The sequence below is a fragment of the Carassius auratus genome, unplaced genomic scaffold (genome assembly GCF_003368295.1).
Source record: "Carassius auratus strain Wakin unplaced genomic scaffold, ASM336829v1 scaf_tig00041559, whole genome shotgun sequence".
NCBI classification, from domain to species: Eukaryota; Metazoa; Chordata; class Actinopteri; order Cypriniformes; family Cyprinidae; genus Carassius; species Carassius auratus.
The window spans coordinates 11,961-23,584 of NW_020526655.1; the positions used below are offsets into that span (position 1 = coordinate 11,961).

The window sequence follows — 11,624 nt, forward strand, 5'->3', positions numbered from 1 at the left end:
TCACACCGAGTGGGACTTTAATTTCTGCAAATCAGTTTGGGGGAATGCAGAGATGTGATTATTGATGGAAGCACAACATCCACATCTTTCACTATTGTAAGTTAATATTGTTAAATAGAGAAACAAAATCAATTTTAACGTTTAGCGTATTATTGAACTTGGACCTCATTATTAGTCCAGGGCCCTGCAGGGCTTAACGTGGCACTGCACACACACACACACACACACACACACACACACACACACACACACGCACCTGTTTACTGTACAAACACAAAACACAATTTACTAGATCATTCCCTCAATTTACAAATTGTGCACATGATTTAGAAATTGAGATAATGAATTAGCAAATCGAGGGAACAAAATAGTAACTGTCTTCACATTTTAGTACATTGAGGGAATGAATAAGTAAATCATGCACACAATTTTTTATTTTTTTATTTGTTTTATTTTTTTGCATGTCATGTGCAGGGCTCCATAAAATTTAAAGGGGGCAAACACAAATGCATAGTCAATAAGGAGCTGGTCACAATTTTTTAGGGGGGCTGAGTATGACTGCAGTTCAGTTTTGAAACCATCAGATTTTTCATTTGATCCTGTTTGTGGAGGATATTTGTTCATATTTACTTCAATAATAATAAAAAAAGACCTGACAAACCCTGTTTGTGTTTGTTCTTCAGGTGTGTTTGCTGATTCAGATGAAGTGAAGTCAGTGTCTGTGATGGAGGGAGATTCAGTCTCTCTACAGACTAACACTGAACTTCAGGCAAAGGATGTAATATTCTGGACATTTGGGCATCAACATACTCTTATAGCTGAATTTGATAAACAAGATGGAAGATTCTCCACATGTGATGTTCTTGATGTGAGATTCAGAGACAGACTGAAGCTGGATCATCAGACTGGATCTCTGATCATCACAAACACCAGAAACACAGACTCTGAAGTGTATGACGTAACCATCAGAAGTAGGAAAGAGACCATGTACAGATTCAGTGTCTCTGTTACTGTCTCTGGTGAGTCAGATTTACAGTGCTATTTCTGCTGCTGGTCTTCATAATAATAATTCACAAATAATAATTTATTTAAAATCACATTTATTGATGCATTTTTTGTTAAGTCTATTATTTTTCTTTTGCTCATTATTGTGGGGCTTCCCAGCTAGAATTGTTTTGTTCTAAACATGTTCTAAGATCATTACAATGGATTGTTCTAACAATGTTTTAAGCGGGAAGTTTTATTTTTGCTCCCAGAACGTTCTCTCAAAAGATTGGATAACATTCTCTAAAAACATTCTAAAAATGTTTATTAATAACATTATTAAATGTATGCATTTAGCAGATGCTTTGTTTTAGCAGAGGTTTTGATGTTTGTTTAAAAGTAATAATTTGGTTTGCTGTCACCATAATGGTGGTAAGTGTTGGCTTTAGTTGTGCAATTTAACACTTGACTTGTTAGTGTTGTTCTTCAGCTGCTGTAATCTTTATTATGGCAAAAAAGCAAGATAACGTGATTAGATGATGTTGTTTGCTTGCTGATGATTAAGACATTCATACACTTATTATTGATGGGTTTGTGTGTCTAACCCTTCTGTGGTTCATGAATAATGTATTTTTAAAAGAACAGACAAAAGTTCATATGATAAAAATCTGCAAGATCGTATGCATTGCAACACATTTGCTATAGACACTAATACTAAATTAATATCATAAATTAAACTCAGGATTAAATCAGTTGATCAGATCGTTTTATAATGCAATTTTTAACATCAGCAAATAACCATCACTTGATTACATTTTTTCTCACTGTTTTTGCCATAACAAATATAGTTACATCAGTCAAACAATGAAAAGACTCAAACTGTCTAACTACTGATCAATAGGCTACTGTAGAATTAACAATTTACTATATAAAACAGATTAACTTAACAATAATAATAATAATAAAGAAAAATGTGTGTTTTACATGAATTTAGAAATGATTGTTGACCGGCTATTTATTTATTATGTGGTTTTACTGTTTAGATGGTGTTACTGTCTGGAAACAATGACAAATATTTTATCCAAAATCTGTGTTCACGCCACCTTATACAATTACTAAAGTTCATTAGCAATTAATATTTTTTTGAAAACATGTTTTAAGTTGTGATTTACCATCACTGGCACGTAATCGGACCTTTGGTCATCGCAGTCCCAAGGGGTGTCCCCCAGGCGTCCCTTATTTTTCTGTATTGAAGGTGGCAACCCTAGATCTCAGTGACCTTTGAACTGAGTATGGTTGTACAATGTTATCATATAGGTTGGGGCGAGCCAATTAATTGCCTTAAAAACAAACAATAAAACTTTAAACTGAATCCTAAAAGGAACTGGGAGCTAATGCAAGGAGGCCAAAATGGGGGTGATGTGCTCGCTCCTCATAGTGGCAGTTAAAAGATGCGCTACTGCGTTTTGTACTAACTGATGATTGTGGGAGGCCAAAGTAGAGGGAATTACAATAATCCAGCCGTTATGTAAAAAAGGCATGGATAACTTTCTCAAGTTTGTTAAAAAACTTCAGGTGGGAAATCATTTTGAGCTGATAGAAACTATTTTTAACAACAAAACTAATCTGTTTGTCAAGGCAGAGTTCTGAGTCAAGAATGACACCAACATTTCTGGCATAAGGTTTGATAAATGGGGTAAAGTTCCTAAATGTTGTACCACATTGCATCTTGCCTTGGGAGAACCAAGAAAAATCACTTCTGTCTTGTCACTGTCTAACGGGAGAAAGTTGTTAACCATCCAAGTTTTGATGTCTTCGCGACAGACCAGAATAGACTGTATTGAATCCCAAGATTTTAGAGGCAAGTACAAAAGAGATGTTATGCTTTCTTATGATGTCACCCAGTGGGAGCATATACAGGCTAAAAAGCATAGGACCCAAGATGGACCCCTGAGGGACCCCATATGAAACAGAAGCAGAGGATGAGGAGAACTTGCCAATAGATACTGAGAAAGTCCTATCATTGAGATAGGAACTGAACCAAAGTAATGCAGTCTCCTTATGCCCACCTGCTGATCAAGGCGAGTAAGGAGGATGTTGTGATTGATGGTGTCGAAGACAGCAATAAGATCCATCAATATCATCCAAAATTATCACCTGAATCTAGTGTAAGGAGAAGATCATTAGTTACTTTGAGCAGAGCGGTTTCAGTACTAGGAAGTGATCTAAAACCTGACTGTAATGTTTCTAGTATATTGTGAGTGTATGTATGTTTTCCTCTCAGAGCATTCCCTGGTCTTTTCAAGGCACGAAAAGGCTTTATCCCGACTCTTAAAAAAAGTCCTTCTAGGTCAACACCAATCCAATTTGTCCTGCCAAAAAGAAGTGTTGAACGAACCCCAAAATCCTCGGATGAGTTGATTCTTCTGCAGGCTGGACTAGGACGGAGGACTGTTGCATCCCAGAGGATGCTGATCACTTCAAGTTTTACAAATGAATTTTCATTTATCTAACAGCTGGCATAGTTGAGATTTACCACTAGTTTAAGGCTAGTCCCAGACTAAATGCGTGTTTGAGCTGTCTTGACTAAAAATAACTTGCACTGACATCTTAAAATATGTTAGTGTCATTGTTTTGTCTCAAGGTGCACAGCAATAATGGAGCTTTCTCTGTCATTTTTATAAAACCTGCTTAAATATCCTAATTTAAGTAATGCCTAGACTGAGCTTTAGCTAAGCCCTGTCTGTGAAACCAGGCCTTAAATAATGTATTGATTCAGCTTAATTAGGCTCACTATATATAATTTGTCTCACTATATTGAATAGTGTGATTTTCTTATCAAGCAAGTCTCATCTTAATAGAGTTTGGCGTGTTTAATACCAGCAGATATCTAAACTATTGTTGAAGACATATTCAGGAATGGATTCATTGCTATATAAAGCTGTTGGTAAGATATCTTGGTTGATTTGTGATTGTTTCGTTGTGACTTCAACTTTACACATAAGTCCGCTGGATTGTTCCTTTGAGAAGCATCTCCGCTTTGAATGTTTTTTTTTTTCCTACTCTTGAACCTGTCTTAGTTTGTCTACCTTGGCTATTCATACTAATATTTTAATTGGTTGAAGACCATTATTTTGTGTTACTCATACTAATAGAGCCACAACTGACAGCTGTTTTTTAGGTAAAAGGATCCTGGAGAACCTACAGATGAAGAAGTGGCATCTACTTCGACAGAAATGAATCGGAGTAGTGGCAATGTAAGTAGTAATTCATATAATGGACGATTACGTATGGAAACTAAGAAACGATTTCTCAAATTTGATCATGTTTTATATTCGTTTTTTTATCCACAGTTAGGGAATGAGTTGGATTCACCTTCAGCAGTTATGGATGCCAAGGTAAGACCAATGCAGGACTACTTAGTATCATTTTATAGAAAGAAATGGTATCTTTTTTAACAAATCTTTTATCCGTACAGATTCATTTTCAGATTAATCACTTATTAAATGTAATTAATTTTACTTGTTAATGTTATATTATATGATTAAGCCAAATCATAATTGCTGATTGTTCCTTTTGAAATTGTAATTAAGATTATTTGATTTTTTTCTTCTTCATTGAATGATGTTTTGAAGAGCTTTTTATCATTGTTTAAAGCTACTGCATATCATATTCTTATATGAAAATAAGTTTAGCTTCAAATGTCAATTATACATTGGTTTGGTTTCTTCTTTATATATACAGAAGCTGGTCATATAATTAGAATATCATCAAAAAATTGAGTTCACTAATTCTATTCAAAAAGTGAAACTTGTATATTATATTCATTCAACTAAGGAAAATCCCATACATGAATGTATTAACTGACATGAACTAACAATAAGCAATACATTTGTTTTAATGCATAAGTACATGCTGAAATTAACATTAACTACAATTAATAAATGCTGTACTAGTATTGTTCATTTGTAAATGCTTAGTTCATATTAACTAATACAATTAATTAATGTTAGCTAATGAACCTTATTTTTAAGTTTTTTTAATATATATACACCATATATTATTAATATAATTGCATTTTTTTATGTAATTACGTAATTGTGTCATCTGTAATGGTAATCACCCAAGTATCATTTTGTTTGAGGTTTTTCTGTGTTTTAAGTGTTTTCTTTCATTTGTTTGTGAGGTTTCTTGTCCTGTGTGTTCTGCCATGTATTCAGAAGACTTTATTGAAGCACATGAAACTGTGGGGAAAGGTTATTATTTTTATTTTATGTTTTGTGTTATCATGACATTTTTTGTTTAACCTACATTCCTTACCATCAGTTGTTTGTGTGTGGCAGTACATTTTATTTAGCTAAACTGAACTTCTCTCAGAGCTGACGATGGACCAAACCAAGATTTAGACGTAACAGGACCTTTTTTACACCGGCCAAAAGCTAAAAAAGCCTTTTCTCAAGCCTTACAGACACAATCGACACACTTAAAGAGGCAATAGACCCTTCAGCCATTTTCAGCCTCTGTGTCACAAGAGAAGACATGTTCTCCCGAGGCCTGACACAGAAGAAGTCCTCTCCGAAGAATCCCCTCAGAGTCTCTTTCATTGGAGATCCTGGGATAGATCGAGCTGCTCTGATGAAACAATTCCTGACCGCTGTGTGTTTGTTCTCAGATGAAGCACCATTGCATTAATTATGCAGTTTTATCAAATGTAGTCATCATCTTCTTAACTAACTTCAGTGCATTTGTTTATTAGTTCTGACAATTATTTTTTTTCACAGAAATGATGACCGGAATCGAGGAAAGATTCTTTGATGAAGAGAGCACTGGGAAAAATCTGAAGTATTCAGTTACAGACTTTCAGAATGACATTTTCAGGAAGGTTTATTAACATTACAGCTGGGTAAAAAACATTGATGTCTCAATTTTAATTGAATTAAACTTATTTGTATGTCCCAAGGATCGATCTTCTCTTTACAGCTGATGAATGAACAGAACATTATAGCACATCTCTCATCCATTAAACCACAATAGGCTTTGTGCTTTGTTACTTTTGATAAGAAACAGTCTCAGATTTCGACTTCTGTCCATCTTATCTTGAAATGTAACCAGTAAATCTGACTGTGGTGCTCTCTATCTAATGCAGTGACGATCACGCAGTGTTCCTCAGGTCAAGTGAAGCGGCAGCATGCAGCACTCTTGAAAGATCACGTCTTCCTCTGTTTTTAACACCAGTTACGGGCTACAGTGCCAAATAAACATGAATGAATGCCAAAGGGTCTGTAAACAGATACAGGACAATTTACTGACATTAATCCTGTCACATGTAATCGCTCAATCAGTGCTTCAGACGTACTTCACAAACAGCTCGTCAACAAGATGTCATGTTTCTCATCATATCCATATTCAGGACCATGAACTTGGTAGTTTAAGGCTGTTATATAGTCAGTTTTGATAATCAGTGTAATTTTTGTTTAGTTTTTTATAGTTGAGCATTTTTATAGTATTTAAACACCTATGTCTGTAAAATAATTTACAAATGCTTTTTCAGTCTGACAGAGATTAAAGTTCCATACTTAGCCTTTTGTTTCAAACAAGCACTTTTATTAAGTTAAAGATAATTTATCTTTTTCCTGGATGTATTATTTGGTGTAGTGCTGTTGTTCTGCATTCGTCTGTGTGAATCCTCTCAATGCTGCAGCAAATGTGCAGAGGATTGGAAATCTGTGTCTCCATCAAATGATGAAACTAAATCAGCCTTTATTTCAGCCGTTATTTGTTCCTGCTCACTTTACAAAAGTAAGTGTTGTTGCTTGCATTTTAGTTTTGTCATGATGTCTTTTGAGTCAGAGCAGAGAGGGCTTGTGGAAAAGACTGAAGATTGGGATCACTTCACACTTTTGAATAGAAACTTGTTGTAGGAAACCTCTAAAACAATTGTAAAATAGTATATTAGGGGCACTTTAAAAATGTGAGGTATTGTCAGTCCAGGTTCAGATACTGTTAACACAAGTAAGGTTGCAGACATAAATGTGTGTGTTTTCTGCAGAAGAAGGGAGCAGCAGTAAGGAGAGCAGGGTTGAAGATGACAGCGAACAGCTGGATAAAACAAACTGCACTAAAGGAGATGCAGAACAAGACAAGATTTCATGCAGTGGATTACTGCTCAGGAACATGTCCCCATTACTTCTGCACATTTGATCCTGACTGTCAGCTTCGATGTGGTCAGTATAGTTTCTGCTTGCCTCTAGTAAATGCATGTTCCTGTACTGTAACCTACACAGCAGCTAGAGACAAACACAGAGTTGCTCAGCATTATGAGCCGGCGGAGAGCAATAGCAGAGACTTTGGTCCTTCATGAGATCGATTCTTACTGTAGTTTAATCACTATACTGTGGACCCTCTGTTATGCCGTCAATAATGTTAAAAGAATAATGGTGCAGTAGCTTTTGGATATTTGACTGTTTTATTTTTATTTTCTTTATTATTGACATGTATTACAACAAAAGCAGCCAAGATTGCTGCCAAATTATTCTAAACTCTATTCAGATGTGAAAAACTGTACATCAATAAACTGTAAGCTTCAAAGCAAAATAAATTCATTATGCTGTTCAGTCTTTATGCTTTGTGTTTGTGCTTTGTTTTCAATTATAAAATACAAGGCAAAAGTGAAAAGGCAGTCAAAATGCTTTTCTTGTTTTAAATGTATATATGTTATGTATATGTTAAAATACCTTATTTATCTGTGATTCGTGTCGATGTGCACAAGAGAAAGGGGTCCTCGAACGGAGTACGTCCTCTAAAAGATGCCTTTTCAGAATTTGCTGCAGAATAGAGGGACAAAATGTGCTTAAACTGATTAACATTAGATATTAAACAATTATAAAGTCATTTGAATCATCTAACTTTTTTGTAAACATTAGAAACATTTTAAAGTAAGTAGTATAAATGAGTACACCTGACCACATCTGAACATATAAAACATGTCCTAGATATAAAGATTCATTTCTAAATTGAGTTTCAGAGGGGTGTGATAATTCATGCTGTGTACTGTAACCTTTCAACAGGATGAAGTGCTGAAACCCTTTCATACTGCATTTAATGGAAAATGAATGAAACTGACAATATATTAAACTGACAAAGAGTGATAACAAAAAGCTTACACAGCAACTCTTTAGGATCATAGTTACAGCTATTCAATGGACACTTTTCACATTTCTGTAGTTGTCAGAACTGATATAATTTTGGCTGGGTAAACAGAGATACTGTTTAGTGGAAGTATAACGTTAGTGGTAATGTAGCGGGATATAACTATGTGATATATAAAATAAAATAAAAACAAACAGAAAAAAATCTCTTCTTTATCAAAGTGATTTTGCCATCATATGGACAAATTTAAAGCATAAGCAACTCTTTATTACCACATTCAGTGATATAGAAAAGTACCACCATGACAACAATTTGAAACCAGAAATGCATCATGTAAGAGTAAGAGTAAATAATATTTATAATAAAAAATAATAATAAGTACTATGCACCCATTTGTAAGGAAGGATGTAAATGAACTAATTACTCTAGCCAATGCTGTCATGTCATGGGACAATCATGTTTGGGTCAAATTGTAATACTCTGCTTCACAATGGTGAGGTACTGCCTAAATTTCTGCCATACTCATTGAATATCTGTCCATGTGAGAACAGATAAAGGTCGATCTCTCTCATCTCTCACACTTTTTACAGTCTAATGATTGAGATTCGAGTCTCAAAAAAGATCTTTCTTCTGTGTTCCTGGGGTTTCTCTTCATCAGATCCAGCAATGTCTCTGTCTAAAAGCACATATATCTACATCACAGCAACCAGAGATGATAAATTCAGATAATAAGATGAAAATAACTGGACATTTTCTATTTGTATGTAGAAACTGAAAGTTCATTAAAATTAATTGAGTTCTGAATGAATTCAATATTTCAAATATCTTAATTATTCATCATAACCTACAGAATAACTGAATAAATCATTCAATCTGAATTCAAAGACTATTGCTGTAATTAAAGAAATGTAATTACGTTTCTTCAAATAAAAACAGGACTGTATATGATTCTGTTATATAGCATATAATCATTACCTTTCAGACTGATATGTTTGTCTTGGATTATTTGATATGATTTGTCTGTCATTATTCATTAACCCTTCAGAGTAGTCAAATGTATCAGAAGGAGGTGAATGGAGCAGATTGAGAGGGAGAATGTGAAGAAACAGCAGGTGGCGCTAGTGCACTGTTTTAGTTTGGGATCTGCTGTTAGAAGGAAGAAGAAGGAGAAAGCAGGTGTGTTTGTGCTTCACATTCCTGTCCAGTTGGTGGCGCTGATGCACGAGATCTGTTGTTAACTGGACTTTGATTTTCTCCAAGATGAAGTCGTGTCAGGTGACAAACATCAATCGTGAAGATCGCACAGGTGTTTAACAGCGATCACAAACCGGAAGTGTTTGAAAGACTTCTGGATTCTGTTCCTGCAGCACAAGATCGTCTGAACTACTGCAAGTAAGTCTGAATACTTTCACCATTACACTTATTTAGGAGAATGATGAACGCGTTTCAGAGCTGGATGAAGCGGGATTTGTTCAGTTATAACTTATACCTGTCTGTCGACGAATAACAAACCACCGAGAAACAGAGAGATATTAATAAAACAAACCGTTTAGAGATGAAGAATGTTAAAACATTTTTACAAGTCTTTAAAAATAAGCAATTAGAATAATTCCAAAAGTGTTGTTTCATTTCCTCCTTTTTCCATTTTAAGTCGCGAAACCGAAAGTATTCTGTGATCAAATCAAACCTGTTCTTCTGGATAGACAGGTTGATAAACGAGCAAAACAAATCTTCTTTTAAACTTCTTAATGATCCGATAGTAATGTATATGTAAATAAAGAAGTGTGTTGTGAGTGATCTGAAGAGATTATTACATGGCAGTATATTTGTAGCATATTTTATTTGTATATTGATTGCTTGATAACTCAGAGATTCAGCACTAGTTATTTTCTTCATCATTTGTTCCTCTGAACTCTCATGATCTTGATCTGATTGTCATGTCCAGGTCATGATGAGCATCTGATCTTCTTCAGAGACACAAAGATCTCAGTGTTGAGCTGTTCATCTGCAGTCTGTCAGAGAAGAGAGGAAAGATGAGTCTCTCACACAAACAGAGGTAAGACTGAGTCTGCTATTACAGAAGTTTTAACACTTTTCAACAAGCAGAGTTTTCTCTCACTATTGTCAAGTCAAATGATTTACAAAACAAAGCAGAACTTCCTCTAAAGGTGCTTAGATTGTCTCGGGTTAAAAACAGCTAGAAACTTGTTAAATGTCTAATATACAGGAATATTTAAATCCTGTACAATCCCAGAATTAAAATGTTTTACACTTTAGTTTCAGGTTGCACTTTTAGTGGATCGAAAATGTAAATAATATGGTAACTTAAGCAAGTCAAAATAATCATTGCAAACTGAAGTTTAATTTGCTGTAAAGTGTTAAATGAACTAAAATGAGTAATAATTTCTTGTGGCTCAAGTTGTAGAGCATTGTGTTAGCAGCGCAAGGTTGTGGGCTCGATTCCCAGGGAACACATGTTAGGAGAAAATGTTAGCCTGAATCCAGTCTTTTTTTTTATGTCTATACAGGAGTGCTCTTTGATCCATAGCATTGAATGGCTCAAATATTATGGATAGGCCTATAAATATAATATTAAGGTTAGATAATCCACAAACTAATTTCAGGAGGAATCTCTGAATTCTGTAATTATTTAACACAACACGCTGAATGTCTTAATTTTCCCTCATATAACAAGTCTCTGTGATCATGGGCATCATTGCATTAATAAAACATCTACTAATACTACAGCAATAAATATTACGTATAGCAGTCCGAACATTGTTTATTCTTTGGCTCCGGAAAGATACTGTTTGTATTCAGTTTCTTCACTTTAATCTCTCTTTCATTCTTTCATTTCAAATTAATAAAAAATAGCATCAATGTGTTAATGTGTCTTTATGATGTTATGAGAGGCAATATATGTGTCTTTATGATGTTATGAGAGGCAATATATGTGTCTTTATGATGTTATGAGAGGCAATAGCCAGTGAATTTCCAAATCTGAACCCACAGAATCTGCACAAATCTGAACTGTAACAAAGGTTTTCAGATAAACCTTTTTCTTTATTTGACAAATATTATATAGAACACCAAGTTTGTGTTGTCTGTTTGTAAGGATCCACAATTTGGCCAAAAATAGTTACACTTGAGTGATGAAATGAATTTGTAGTAAAAAACCTCATTAAATGTTCACTTTGCTGGACAACAGGTTTGTAAACCGGCTCAAACCCAGGCATGCATTGCTACTGTGGTATATTTATTCATCACACAGACTGATTATTTTTCATAACGTGTTCAACACATGTCACACTGTACAGCCCTGGTGTGTAATCTGTAGATATGAAGTCAGAAGAGATGTGTTCCAGCTTTCAGTAAAGATGAACTCTTACTTGTAGAGATTAAGACATGATACAGTAGTGTCCCAAATCAAAAAGATCACGCTTGTCATTTGTTTTAGATGACAGGTTTACATGGTCTTGAAGTATGATGAA

The 11,624-nt window shown here is 34.7% G+C and overlaps 2 long non-coding RNA genes across 2 annotated transcripts; both read left to right on the plus strand.

Moving 5' to 3' along the window:
• The first annotated feature begins 844 nt into the window (after positions 1-844).
• LOC113085441 (uncharacterized) lies at positions 845-10,109 on the plus strand. Its single transcript, XR_003284277.1, has 4 exons — positions 845-1,019; positions 9,179-9,309; positions 9,394-9,525; positions 10,079-10,109. It is a non-coding gene; the product is annotated as an uncharacterized LOC113085441 (long non-coding RNA).
• Positions 4,109-5,888, plus strand: LOC113085443 (uncharacterized). Its single transcript, XR_003284279.1, has 3 exons — positions 4,109-4,241; positions 4,338-4,382; positions 5,766-5,888. It is a non-coding gene; the product is annotated as an uncharacterized LOC113085443 (long non-coding RNA).
• Positions 10,110-11,624: the final 1,515 nt, after the last annotated feature.